General features: G+C 39.7%; 1 pseudogene; it reads right to left on the reverse strand.

Moving 5' to 3' along the window:
• Positions 1 to 474: 474 nt before the first annotated feature.
• On the reverse strand, positions 475 to 9,107 carry LOC130467413 (putative potassium transporter 12; annotated as a pseudogene).
• Between the last annotated feature and the right edge of the window lie 6,079 nt (positions 9,108 to 15,186).

The raw sequence follows: 15,186 nt of genomic DNA on the forward strand, positions 1-15,186 counted from the left end.
AGATCATAAACAAGCTTATTAGTGCCCCTTTGAAAAAACCTAGCTAGCCAGTAAGCTTAAAACAGTATCACATAAAATCACTATCAGTTCACTTCTTTAATTACAAGGATGTGATATTCTTCTATAGAAGAACGAACTTTGAGATCCGCTTATATAATATATTTACTTGTATATACAAATAAAATAGAAGGGAAAAAAACCGAAAGAATTAGTATTACCATAAATATTAACATTAAGTGCAATACATGAAGAAAAAATTGAACTTCACATTTTGGAAGTTAGTATTTGTGTTCAGTAAATATATATGCCATCCTCTGATGGTCTTATATATATATATATATATATATATATATATATATATATATATATATATATATTTACTGAACACAAATACTAACTTCCAAAATGTGAAGTTCATTTTGGAAGTTAGTATTTGTGTTCAGTAAATATATATGCCACTTCAGTAAATATTTAGTAGGATGAAAGACCATTATATATACTGTTGTCTCACATTGTACTTAAGAAAAGAAAGAATGCAGGGGATTATGCCACAGGCTATATCACAATGTAACCCCTACACAGAATCAACATTACAGCAGCCTGCAACAACAATAAAACAGCAGGAGGCAAGCCCAATTAACCTTATTGCTTCATCATAGCAACAACAAGCCAACAACATAATTCAAGCTCATAGTAGCACCAGTCGAAGCTATCTGGTACGCTGAACAACGCATCAGGCATTTGCACAACATGGATGATAAGACTTTCAGTGGCAGGATAACGAACAACGCATTTCTTAGCAGGTTTGCTCTTCTAAATTACTCCCTAGTAAAAGGGAGATTGCACAAACAAACAATATAGCTAGTTTAATACGAATTGGTGCATGCCTTAGTAAGGCTAAGCTTAGGCCGAGTCCAACCAAACAAACTGTCATTCCAATTGTGCTCACGTAAAGCAAAGGCAGCTAGTGTAGCAATCACAAAGACTGACCAGAACAATCCATCTATTTGCCATAATGATTTATAGAAATGTCACAAAAAGATTATATGATTCAAGATGATCAAGTAGTCGCTTTCTGACAAGGGTTACCTGGCACAGTATCAAAGAATACTCGCTCAGATGAGGATGGAAGTCTTATCGTGAATGCTGCTTGGCCCATGTATACTAGCAGAAGGCAGGGGAATACAATAGAAGTAAATGCAATCTGCAAAGTCATTGTAATTTAAAAAATTAACTGGTTAATTGATAGAACATCGAAGTACTCTATGCTACTGAGAACTCAGATGGACCTACCTGAATGGATCGCACAGAGAATGGCCTAGATCAGCAAACATGGCTTCGGCTCCTGTAATCACATACCCTGCAAATTACATTTAGGTACAAGAACAACTTATCAATGAAAGTAAATCAGATTTCAGATTCCAGATTCCAGATTCCAGATTCCAGATTCCAGTTAAGAAACAGAATTTGGACTTTCAGCAACACATGCTTGCAAGAAATTCTCAATGAAATCAGGGACTAAATGCAGTAGTCCAAGCAAATGGAAATGTGTCGTAATAAACTATTAATTATATAGTAATGCTCAAAAGCAAGGAACTATATATTCTACAACGAACAACAACTGATTGCCTCAATTAGGGAAGTCAAGTAAGAATGAAGATTAATGCTAATTTAAGTTCTAACGGCCTGAAATTTTAGAACATAAAAGGATAAAACTCTAAAATCACCCACAACTTGAGGTAGAGCTCAAAATACTTGTGATGCACAAAACACAGCCGCCAAGAACTGGCCATGCTTGAACATTATTCTTCCTAAAGAAAAGGTAGATGTAAGCTGGATTAAGGGCTCTCAAAACTGTAATAGCATGTCTGATGAGGTTGTAGAATCCAATTGATGCCAAAGAAAAGAACCACAACGACAGGGGCAGGAGCAAATGAAAACTCAGCTTTGCTTGTTCCAAACCTTTGTGTTCTAAACAACCCAACTAGAATGACCATTGAAACAATGACTACAGCTTCTTCCAATTCATAAAAATTGTCAGTCCTTACTAAATGCAATCACATGTAAGTTAATAATTACGGCCACCCATTAAAAAGAACTAACAATATTCGCATTTTAACATTCTGTGTGATGGAAGAGCTAGTGTAGAGGCTTATAGACTTCTGTAATTGCACAATGCTGACTTGTAGAGTTACTATTTAATCATGAATTTAGTTCATGGTGCATAGAGAGAAGACATACCCATTTACTTTGTATCTACACAAAGGGTAGATATACTTACTAGTACTGAATCCCTTAATCTCACCCTGCAAACCACTCACATCTGACATAACTGCACAAGGTAAAAATCATTGAGAAATGTCAAGAAACAATTAATAGGAATCTAAAAAGAAAATTAGCTTAATCTATAACACTCAAATTCATGAAGTTGTATGCAGGTGCTTAAAGGAGCTAATGGTGAAAAGGCAAGCAAGTTTACTCGGACTCCTAGAACAGAGTCAAAACTCTAACATGACATACTCAACTTTGATGTTAATGTGTTTCCAAATATAGGCACACATACTCAACTATGATGTTAATGTGTTCGTTTTAAAAAAAGTAGCCTACCTGAAATAGCTGGAGTTAGAATACCATCCACTATAATCAAAGAAGTTCCTATAAGAACCAAAAATAGAAGAAGGGTTTTCATAGAGGATTTTCTTTCCAAAACCTCTTTAATGTTTAAAGCCCTTTCAAGTTCAGGAGTGGGTAGTTTAAGCCTATAGCTAGAAATCTTTTGGTCGGCTTGTTGTCGATTTGGAAGCATATTCACATTAGCATACCTACTTATAAGCGAATACAGTGCAAATGTCCCCCCTGCAGCCATAATTTGCCTATTATTTTCAGAGGCAAATAGCTAATGATAAAGCAGATAAAGCTAAAAGAAAGATGAGAAAACATGTACCTTCCCCATTATCATTAGCTTTAAGCACTACAAATACATATTTTGCTAAGGTACAAGAGCTATTATATATAGTACTACAGATAGTGCCCCTAGGATATCAACTTCCGATGTTATAGGCACCTTGATAAACACATCGGTGAAGACATATAAAGGTCTCGTGCCCAAGTCACCATACTCCACACCAAGAGTTTGGAATGCTAATGCAAGAGTATGCCATGTATATTGTTCTTGTACAATAACTGAATGTACTCAGTAATATAATCAATAGATTTGAGTAGCTAGGTTTCCTAAATCCACTAATGCCGAAACTTCATATATACTGTAGTATTTATTCCTAGTTTTGGATGAATCTGGCTATGTGATGATAATCCCAACACCAAACCTCAGAGAGCTACCTAAATCTGGATAATTATCGAATCCAATAATGAAATCATATAATACTGAGAACCTACATATACAATTCTAGGACCAAAACCCATAATTAAAACAATCGTAATTGAATTCAAACCCCCTTCCCCAAAACCAATTTAAGAAAATTAATTAACTATAATCGCACACTTAAAACGCAAAATTAAGAACAACCCTAGCATAAATCAGCCAAATTTATGGAGTATACCTTCAAATTCGAATATTCAATCTGGCCGTGAGAAGGGAAGCGCCGCCAGGTGAAGGAAAGCGCCGTCAGGTGAAGGAAAACGCTGTCGCGTGAAGGAAATCGCCACCGTGGGTTTTGCCGCTCCGGTTGTGATCGATTGAGATTTGAGAGTCGATCGTACATTATAAGGGTTTTGAAGAGGAAGAAGCAGGGGAGGAAGACGGCGGTTGTTTTCAATTTTGAGAGTGTGTGTTCTTAGGTGTTTGTAGCATATTATTTGATAGCGTTGGTTGGTAAAACGCTATTATACATATGTAATATGACAGCCCACGCCGGATAAGCGCTGTAATATGAGCATTTTTGATAGCGTGTTTATTATAAGCGCTGTAATATGCTATATTTGATATCTTTAACAGCAGAAGTGCAAAAAGCGCTGTTAAATTAACGTTGTTAAATGGTATTTTTGTAGTAGTGAAAGGGGTATTACTTCTACAATACATCTGAGAACAAAGTGTTTGTTGCTCGAGATGGTGTCTTTTTGGAGAAAGATCACATTTCCAAAATGACAAGTGGGAGAAAAGTAGACCTCGAAGAAATTCGAGTCGAACAAAAAACTCTAGAGAATGCTCAAGATGACATTCAGGATGAAACTCAGAGATCTTTAGAAGAATCTGGTGAGAATCATGGTCAATCTAGAAATGTTACCCCGCGTAGATCGCAAAGATATAGATCTCAACCGGAAAGGTACTTAGGTATTTTGACGAACGAGAGCTATGACGTTCTATTACTTGAAAGTGATGAACCTGCGACTTACAAACAAGCTATGACGAGCCCTAGCTCCAAGCAATGGCAAGAAGCCATGCAATCTGAATTAGACTCCATGTCTGAAAACCAAGTATGGGATTTGGTCGATTTGCCAGATGGTTACCAAGCTATTGGAAGCAAATGGGTTTTCAAACTGAAAAAGGACAAGGATAGGAAACTAGAAGTTTTCAAAGCTAGATTGGTTGCAAAAGGTTACAGGCAAGTCCACGGTGTGGATTACGATGAAACCTTTTCACCAGTTGCAATGCTAAAGTCTATTCGGATAATGTTAGCAATCGCTGCATATTACGATTACGAAATATGGCAGATGGATGTCAAAACTGCTTTCTTAAATGGCGTTTTAACAGAAACTGTGTTTATGACACAGCCTGAAGGTTTTGAGGATCCAAAGAATGCTAAAAAGGTATGCAAGCTAAAGAAGTCAATCTACGGATTGAAGCTGGCATCCAGGAGCTGAAATATACGTTTTGATGAAGCAGTCAGTGACTTTGGTTTCATCAAGAACGCAGACGAATCTTGTGTATACAAGAAGGTCAGTGGGAGCAAAATTGCTTTCCTAGTATTATATGTCGACGACATATTACTTATCGGAAATGACATTCCTATGTTGAACTCTGTCAAGATTTGGCTTGGGAAATGTTTTTCGATGAAAGATCTAGGAGAAGCACAGTACATATTGGGCATCAAGATTTACAGAGATAGATCTAAAAGGATGATTCGACTTAGTCAAAGCACTTATATCAACAAGGTGCTTGATAGGTTCAAGATGGCGGACTCCAAGCGAGGCTACCTACCCATGTCTCATGGAATGACTCTAAGCAAGACTCAGTGCCCAAAAACACTTGATGAGCGTAGACAAATGAATGGGATTCCACATGCATCATTGATTGGTTCAATAATGTATGCTATGATATGTACACGCCCGGATGTTGCGTACGCACTCAGTGCTACGAGCAGATACCAGTCAGACCCAGGAGAGGCTCATTGGACTGCTGCCAAGAATATTCTGAAGTACCTGAAAAGGCACAAAGATGACTTCCTGGTCTATGGTGGAGATGATGAATTAATTGTTAAAGGCTATACGGACGCAAGTTTCCAAACCGACAAAGATGATTTCAGATCACAGTCTGGGTTTGTCTTCTTCCTCAACGGAGGAGCAGTAAGCTGGAAAAGTGCTAAGCAAAGCACCATTGCGGATTCTACAACTGAAGTGGAGTACATTGCTGCACATGAAGCAGCAAAGGAAGCTATATGGCTAAGGAAGTTCATAGGTGAACTTGGTGTAGTCCCCTCCATTAAAGGATCAATAGCCCTGTATTGTGATAATAACGGAGCTATTGCACAGGCAAAGGAGCCTAGACACCACCAGAGAGTCAAGCATGTACTTCGTAGATTTCACCTTCTACGAGAGTTCGTTGAAAGAAAAGAAGTCGAGATAAGCAAAATTGGAACTGATGACAACATATCAGATCCATTGACTAAACCTCTGCCGCAGGCGAAGCACAACTTGCACACTGCAGCTATGGGAATCAAGCATATTGTAGAATGGCTTTGATGTCTCTGTTTAATGTTTTAAAGTTTTAGAGTTTAAATCTTTGTAAAACATTATTGGTTAATCATTCACAATAAATGAAAGGAATTCATTTTTCCATTTGATTTGTGGTTTATTAAATGATGAGTCCCTTCAATTTGACGATATATTCAAGATAGACTGTCAGGACCAGTCCTGTGACTAAGAAATGTCTATCAAGTGAACTTGAATGTCAAAGGTTGAAAATGGTCCCTAGTCGGAGTTTTCTATAAAATTGGATGCATAGAAAGCGTTAGACGACTAGAATGCAAGATGACTAGTAGTTCTGTTTCTTGAACTATGTGGACATGGCAATGTCATAATCATTTGCATAGATACTTACTTTGGGAAGACTAGTATCGGACAAGACCTATGAAACTTTACTGTAAGAGATGAAAATCTGTCATAAGTAAATTTCATTAAAATTATTAGACACTAAATCCTCAATACCTGAGTGATTTGAGATTACTTGTTTGAGAACTGGTTGCTTTGACGTTGACCAACCGTCGCACCGTAAAAGGAGGCTATAAAGGCAACGCTCAGGTAATCACCTATCAAACGAAGTCTAATCTCAAGATCGCAAGATTGGGATTGTCCTCCCATAAATCGGGATGAGATGCTTAAAAGTTATACAAGGCCACTCGGAGAGCTAGAAACTGTGAAATGCATGGCCGTGCTCGGATGAATCATAGGCTATGATTATCTGTTTATTTGATCAGTTGAACTCTGAAACCGAGGAACACCTCTGGACATAATAAGGATGACAACTCTTACCTTATGTTCAAGAGCAAGCATCGAGCGACAAAGGAATTAGGAAATGCACACTTGTCCCTAAGGACAAGTGGGAGACTGAAGGAAATAATGCCCTTGGTCCAAGTATGCATTCAATGTTAAGTCTAATAAATGCGGTTCAGTATTAATTAACAAGTTAATAATTCAGTGAGATCAAGTGAGCTGAATGCCTGGCTAGAGGCCGCTTTAGTTCAAGTGGAATTAATGATATTAATCCACAGCTTACTCTTGACTGAACCCGTAGGGTCACACAAATAGTACGTAAACGGATCAAGTATTTAATGGCATTAAATACTCCATCTATGGATATTCGGAATCGACGGATCTTGGTTCCAGTGGGAGCTGAGATCGTCAAAGGCAAGCAAATGAATACTCCGGAAACGATGATATTGCCGGAAACGGAAATATGGATCGTATCGGAAATATAAATATTATCCAAGTCGTAGATGTTGCCGGAAACGGAAACATGGTACGTATCGGAAAATATTATCGGAAATAGAAATATTGCAGGAAACGGAAATATTGTCTGAATCGGAAATATTATCGGATTCGGAAAATAATTCCGGAAACGGAAATATTAAATATTTGTTCGAAACGGAAATTAATTCCGGAATCGGAAATGTTAAATATTGTTCGTATCGGAAATGAATTCTGGAATCGGAAAATTAATCGGAAGCGCGTCGTACGAATTAGCATCGGACGAGCTTGCTAGACGAAGGCCCAGCACGAAGCCAGGCCCACGTCCAGCAAGGGAAACGCGCGCCACAACACACCAGCCCAAGGCTGCGCCAGGCCCACCGCAAGGCAGGCCCAGCGCGCGCCCAAGGCTGCGGCAGTCGTGGGCTGCGTTGCTCGGGCTGTGCGCGCGCGCGCATGGCGCCCCTCGTGGGCTGCTGTGCGTGCGTGTGTGTTTGTGTTCACATACGAAACCTAAAACGTACAGGATTCGTTTAATGATTAAATTCCTAATCCTAAAAGATAAAATTAATTAAATAAGAGTTTCACTAGGATTCTAATTTAATTAATTCGTATCCTAGTAGGATTCCAATTCTCTTTCCATACCCCTATAAATATGTGGCCTGGGTTCAAAATTTATAACGAGTTTTCAAATATTCAAAGTGAGTTTTTTGAGAGAAAAATTCAGTCACATACCTTGCCTAAAAGTGCCGAAATTATTAGTACCTTAAGGGCGATTCTAGTTGGTCAATCTTAAGGCGGATCCGGACGTGCTGTGGACTATCTACGGAGGGACGACACTTGGAGTCCTAAAGACTTGTTCTTGTTCGGTTCGGGCGCAGCTAGGGAAGGCACGCAACAAAGAGTATGCATCTAAACTATGCTATATGATTATGTGTAAATAATATGTATTCCTGGCTAAATGGTTTTTCCGCATGATTTATGAATTGTCATATGTATCATAACCTAACAGGGTCTTCGCTGCCTGGCCCTCACCAACCGTAACTGGCAGGGTGATCTTCCCTCGGGGAATTTCCGCGGATCCGTTGAATCCGATCAGGGGATAAATGACTTTTGTCAGTGACTTTTGTGATTCTTCGAGGATTAGCTGCTCGTAGCAGTTCTTGAAGATGATGTTAACGGCGCTTCCTCCGTCAACCAGTACTCTGTGTACGTTGTGGTTATTGAGGTCCATGGAAATTACCAAGAGGTCGTCATGCTTGTATTGGACTCCGAATCAGTCATCGGCAGTGTAAGGTCATGTTCGGGGGGTGTGGTTGACTATCTCCCACGGCGCTGAAGTTCACTCGGTGGGAAAGAGCTCTCATATGTTTCTTGATGGCATGGCCAGACCTCTGCCCTCCGAACACCACTAGGATGTCGTTCTTCTTTTGCCCTGTGGCCTCGTAGACCCTTTTCTGGGGCTGCTCTTCGCCTGCGGCTTTTTCCTTTTTCTCCCTTCGGTCTAACAAGTACTGTTTTAGGTAGCCTCAGCGAACGAGGTCCTCAATGTTATCTTTCAGCGAGTTGCATTCCTCGGTATGGTGACCGAAGTCATCATGGAACTCGCACCATTTGTTCTTGGTTCTCCGATTCGGGTTGGACTTGAGCTTCCCTGGTAGCTTCCATTTCTCGTCGTTCCTGTGGAGGCTGAAAATTTCCTTTCAGTGTAGAGCGAGTGGAGTGTAGTTAGTGTATATGGGTTGAAGTTCACCCTTTCTCCCGTCTTTCCTCGGGCTCGTATCTCTAGCACCCACTTTTTCTTTCCCTTTTCTTGAGCTGCCCTCGGGATTGCTCTGGTTAGTTTTTGTATCTCTCGGATCCGAGGATCCTTTCAATCTTGCAGCAGCTTTGTTGAACTCCTCGGTTCTGATGAATGCATCTGCCATTTGGAGCACGTCGGCTATTTTGGAAGGGTTTTTCATTGACAACTTGTCACATAACTTCCCCTCCTAGAGTGCGTGCTTCAAAGCGAAGATGGCCACGTCTGGCTGCAAATTTGGTATGTTGGTTGATTCTTTCATGAATCTGGCCATGAAGTCTCTTAGACTCTCTTCTCTTTCTTGTTGGATGGAGGTCAGTTATGCGGTGGTTCGTTCGGGGCGATTATTGTTCACGAATTGCCTGCAGAACCTCTTCTTCCAGCTTCTAATCGATCCCTTTGGCAACAATCTGAACCATTCTCCCCCCACTCCGGTCAACGTGGTTGGGAAGTATTTGCACCAACAAGCTTCGGAGTAGGGGCTCAGGAACATTTGTTGCTAGTAGGAGATGACGTGATCCCTCGGATCCGTGATCCAACTGTACGTCAAGTGTGCTGGCAGCCTGACTTTTGGGATTTCCTCCATAACGATCTCATATGAGAACGGAGAAGCCGCGGGGGTCATGATTTTCTTCCCTAGCCTCGCCCTGATACCCTCACTCCTCGAGTTTCCTCTGTCGGATCGCTCGGGGGCGTGTAGGGGGCTAGGAGTTCGATCGCTCCTTCTTCTCCTTCTCGATCAACCGCTGGCCTCGGGTCGCCCACTGGACCCACTGGTACTGCCTAGCCTGTCATGGACCGAAGGTCTCAACCTGCTATGTACCGAACTTCGGATCCGAGTGCGGTCACTTGCTCCGCTCTGGATAGCTTGCGGCGTTGGAGACGGTGTTTCGAACCATTCTGGTTGTTGCGCCGCCCTCTGCTGCGTATCCCATGTACTCTCTCTCCATGTTGTCGTTAGGTGTGTTCCTAGAAAACGTGGGGAGAGTACGTTCGGGTCTCGCAGTTTCCTCGTTAGGGGGAGGCATGTTCAGCTGTCGCCTAATTCTTCTCGCCTCTCGACGGTCTTCCACCTGGGCTTGCTCTTCCTCATTGAAGAGGAAGTTATACATGATGATCATGGCTGCGGCGAGCTCTTCTCGAGAAGGGAGTGGAGGTCTGCTAGCCGTTGCGGCGGTGGCCCTTGTCGGCTGTGATCTCGCCTCTGACTCTGGTTGCGCCTCCGCGTCGGACTCTGAGTCCGTATGAACAAGGACATCGTCACGGTTGTCATTGTTAGGGTTTTCCATTTTCGAAGTAGAAAATGGAGCATTTTTCAAGGCTTTGAAGTGTTCTTCCCCACAGACGGCGCCAAATTGTTCCGATGTTGTAACGGTGGATACAATGGGCTACGAATGAAGGCCCTTTCGTGTGTGTTGAAGATCTTGCTAGATTTAATGAGTAATGTCCGAATTCACCTGCACAAAGACAAAGTTACTAGCCTCGGGGGTGTTTCCGAGGAAAGCCCCTCCGATGCCTAAGTAAGAACGATGCTCGGATTCTAGAGAGAAGTTCTCTAGAGAGTAGTCTTAAGGAGATAAATTGGACGTACCTTGAGGTGTGAGCCTTGGCGGCCTATTTATATTGTTTGTGTAATAAATGTGCCCATAGGTCATTTATTACTGTAGGGCCGAGGGCCTTGTTGGTGACTGAATAGCCATGTTAAGCGAACAGTGGGTTTGATGTTGTTGTGTTGAGCCATTGGACTTTGGACTTAGTGGCCCAATTGATATTCAATTGGGAGCCCAAACACCATGTTTAATACTTTAATGTTTTAGCCAAGTTACTTTTAATCCATTTAGTCAGTTAACATAGTACCATGACTGTAGTGTTTTACCAGTGTTAATTGTGTATGTTAATGTTATTACTTAAACAATCTACATAGTTACTTTTATTATTAATATGGTTTTCTTTGTTTATGTTAATGATGTACTTTTTAAAAAAAAATTGTTTTACTTCTATTCATAATATCAGTCATTTTTGTAGTGTTAGAGAAGTTATTTTATTTCTAGTTACTTGGAGCATTAAATTATCAAGAAGTTACCATAATATGTATGGTTACTTTTTGTATGTTAAGGGTGTTACATTTAAATATTAGGCACAATTACTTTTAATATTACTAATGATTACTTCTGTATGTTTCTTTTATAGTTATAGCACAATTACTTTTTCTCCTTTGACTCCAGATATTGTAGTGTCACTACTATAAAAATGGGCTAAGGGGCCATTCCTAAAGCAACGCGTAAGTCACTTATTAGGTTTCTTAGATAAAGAAACCAATTAAACATCCATGTGCACGTTTAGTTATGCTTGTTTCAACAGTGGCCGCTAACATTAAACTTGTTTAAACGGTTACTGGTTGAAGCGAGACGACACTACAGGTTGGTCGTCTATTTACAATCAGCCTAAAAGGATGACAATTCATCCTCGCCTGTCTAGTTGTAAAGATTGGAAAGACCGCTTTTATTTGTCCAAGTTCCTGATGACTTCCCTTTCCGGCGAACCTTCTTTAAGTTGCGACCTAGGATGGGTTAGTATGATCAACGCGGTTTAGGCCTGCAGGAAAAAGGCTTACAAGTATCTCGAGTACGATCTCGTAGATGTTGGCTTTATTAAGAAACAAACCATTCCTCACCATTGGTTTCCTAATGCCAATTATATATTAGGAAATCAACTCTTGTCTGCAGTCGACCTTTGCTTGATGGACAAGTCTAGAGTGATACTCCTATTGAGAATCATCATAGTGTTTTTTTATTTTATCTTTTTTTTTAACAAATTCATTTTATTTTTTTTATTTAAATGATTTGTAATATTTAAAAAATATTTTGTAAATTCTAATATATTCATGAAAATTATTTTCTCATAAAATATTAAACCCTAATTAAGTAAATTAATTAGTTTACCCATCCCTAATCCTGCCAGCACATCGCCGGCGCCACCAACGGAACCGCCATCACCGGAGCCGACACGCTTCCCCTTTTCGCCTTTCCGGCACCGACTAACACCTATACTCCCCACCAGAGCCAACAGAGTATCTCCTCACCGACTAACACCGGTGACGACACCGGAAATTTTTTTTTTTGTCGCATCTCCCCAGTTTCATCCTCTCCACCAGCTTCACCATGTCGTAGAACATCTTATTGAAGTTGGTTATTTTGCCGGAGCAAATAAAAGTGGACTATAAAATAGATATGAAAAACAAAACTTAACTTTTAATAATAATTTATATAAGAAAATCCATCTCAAAAGATGGAAAAAATCGATTTGGTGTTGATTCATATTTGCAGGTCATCCATGGTTTTAAGAAAAGAGGACAGAGGAAGATGATGAACAACAGACACGCAGGCAGAAAAATCGCGTCGATATACAGATAATCTTAGCTAATCACCCAAATACGTTATAGATGTAATCAGATACGATTTTGCTACGAAAGACGTAAACCATAGTGGTATTATCCAACATCTATTTTTCTTTATACCTAATACTGAAAGAACATGAATGTTATGGATATTTATTTTTCAGGAAATATATAGTTTTAACCGTATTCCAATTGGATATCATATCATATAGGATAAGATCCATTTTGAGTTCCTTTAATATCAACCACATAGCCCAAGCCTACCACAACTAGTTTTGTTAATATTGGTAATTAGTTTAAAAAATAATTTGTTTGGGTGCGCGCGACTGACAACGTAATATTTGAGAGACTGGAAAATAGTGTGTTCGCTCGAACCTAATATTTGACCGAGAACACGCAAATCTAAAATATCGTTCATTGGAGGTGGAAGTTAATCTTTTTACATTTATAGGAACACACATAATATTAAAAAAAACTAGTTCTGTACATTAAATATGATATATTGCTAATATCCAAACCACCGTTTGGAAAGAACTACAAATCCGCTAGCAACTAATTTGTTAACAACGAAATATTTAAACAATCCTGATAGCAACCTATATTATAATAACAAGACTAGTCGTTTACATTACATTTCACATTTGCTAATAGCCAAATCATCTTCAGGTAAGAATCACAACTCCTCTTGCAACTAATTTGGTAACAACACAATTTATTTATAACATACAATGAACCAACGCAATTTTGGGAAATTGGGTTCCTGGAAATAAAACGTATATATAGGAAATAGTTTGTCGGCGTGCAACTTAATATGAAGTAACACCGAAAAATAAGCCGTGGCCGGTCGTGATCGAGAACACGCAAATCTAAATACCCTTGGTTTCATGTACCGAAGATGTCATTTGATCTTATCCTATTTACGCGGCTTATAAAATACTTAAACAATCGTAATATGAACCTTTATTATAATAACAAGATAGTCGTTTACATTACATTTCATATTTACTAATATCCAAACCATCGCCTGGTAAGAATCACAACTCAGCTAGCAACTGAGGGTATGTTCGGGAACGTTGTCAGTTTCCGATTTTTTGTTTTTTTTCCTTAAAATATGAAAACAAAACGCGTTCGGTTATTTCGTTTAAAAAAAAAGTTTCCTTCAGTTTTAACAAATCCGCAACAGAAAAATTGAAACCACTTTGGGTGGTTTTAGATTTTTTGTTTTAAGAAACGACTTTCATAATTTTATTATTCTTGAGTAACTCTTGACTTTTTTTGAATTAGCAATTCTAGTAGGAGACCTTTCGTTTTCCGACCACAATTGCCGCCGTCAAACGTCTTCTCCGCCATGGCCATCGCGCTGCAAACCGGTAAACGATATCTATCTATCTGTATGCGTGCAAGTATGCAACCCTCATTTCGTTCCACTGTTGAACCATTGATGGGGTCTCCATCATCCACCGCTGCCGACAGATGTTGTCGTTTGTCCGACATACCTCTTGTCAATATTGCTCCGCTAATATTGCTTCTTCATTTCAGTTTACCTTCTCTGTTGTGGTGCTTGAAAATGAAAAAGTGAAGGAAATAATGCCCTTGGTCCAAGTATGCATTCAATGATAAGTCTAATAAATGCGGTTCAGTATTAATTAATTATACAAGTTAATAATTCAGTGAGATCAAGTGAACTGTATGCCTAGCTAGAGGCCGCTTCAGTTCAAGTGGAATTAATAATATTAATCCACAACTTACTCTTGACTGAACCCGTAGGGTCACACAAATAGTACATGAACGGATCTTGTATTTAAATGAATTAAATACTACATTTATGGATATTTGGAATCGACGGATCTCGGTTCCAGTGGGAGCTGAAATCGTCAAAAGGCAAATTATGAATACTCCGGAAACGATTATATTGTCGGAAACGGAAATATGAATCGTATCGGAAATATAAATATTATCCAAGTCGTAGATGTTGCCGGAAACGGAAACATGGTACGTGTTTATGCCAAATTTCGTACGGACGACCTTTGGTTGGGACATAGACGACTAGATTAAATAAAGTAAATAAATGACAAGAAATAAAGGGCGAAAATAAAGAGGGACGAGACAAGAGATGGTGACGCGGAAAACCCGAAAGGGATAAAAACCGCGGGTGGCCATGAGTCCACCAATCCACTAAGTTGCTGGCGTAAAGAGCCATATTAAGTACAAGTACATTATATATTTGCGCATATGTAAATAGATATCTAGTAGTAATACATGAGTATAAGGTAGCGTAGAAGATATGAGTGGATGAACTGAATGGACGACGGATCAATAATAATGGTCATTGGAGAAGGTAATCCTCTAATGATGGTGTATGGCGTAAGGCATAGGTATTGTTAGGAAGGTAGGCTTGTGAGAATCAATAGGTTAAGAGGGAGAAGCCGCGAATAAATAATAGTAGTTGGATTCATTTGGTGGGTTATGGAAAAGGTAGCCGCAATAAGTCGTAGACTCACAGGAGATATAAAGTAGTTATATGGAGGAAATAGATGATAGAAAGTAAGAGTTCCACTGTGGATCAGTTGTCCCCTTTGTCTCACTTGATGGTGGTATTTATACTGAATTATAGTGTGGCATTGTTGAGAGAATCATGCTGGTGATTGTTCCTTGATCTCCTCCACCTCCCTTGATACTCTCCAACTAATTTGACCTTGTCTTTCAAGCAACCGCTATGTGTGGTTTAACTAGGTTAAGTGGTGGAGATAATGCCTCCTTGATTATAGGAACCAACCTTGACTAGGGACCGGTATAGACTGATAAGCGATCACTTGTTCCCGCGTCGACCTCACGTCGTACAAAA

Source organism: Spinacia oleracea, chromosome 2 (genome assembly GCF_020520425.1).
Source record: "Spinacia oleracea cultivar Varoflay chromosome 2, BTI_SOV_V1, whole genome shotgun sequence".
Classification (NCBI taxonomy): domain Eukaryota; kingdom Viridiplantae; phylum Streptophyta; class Magnoliopsida; order Caryophyllales; family Amaranthaceae; genus Spinacia; species Spinacia oleracea.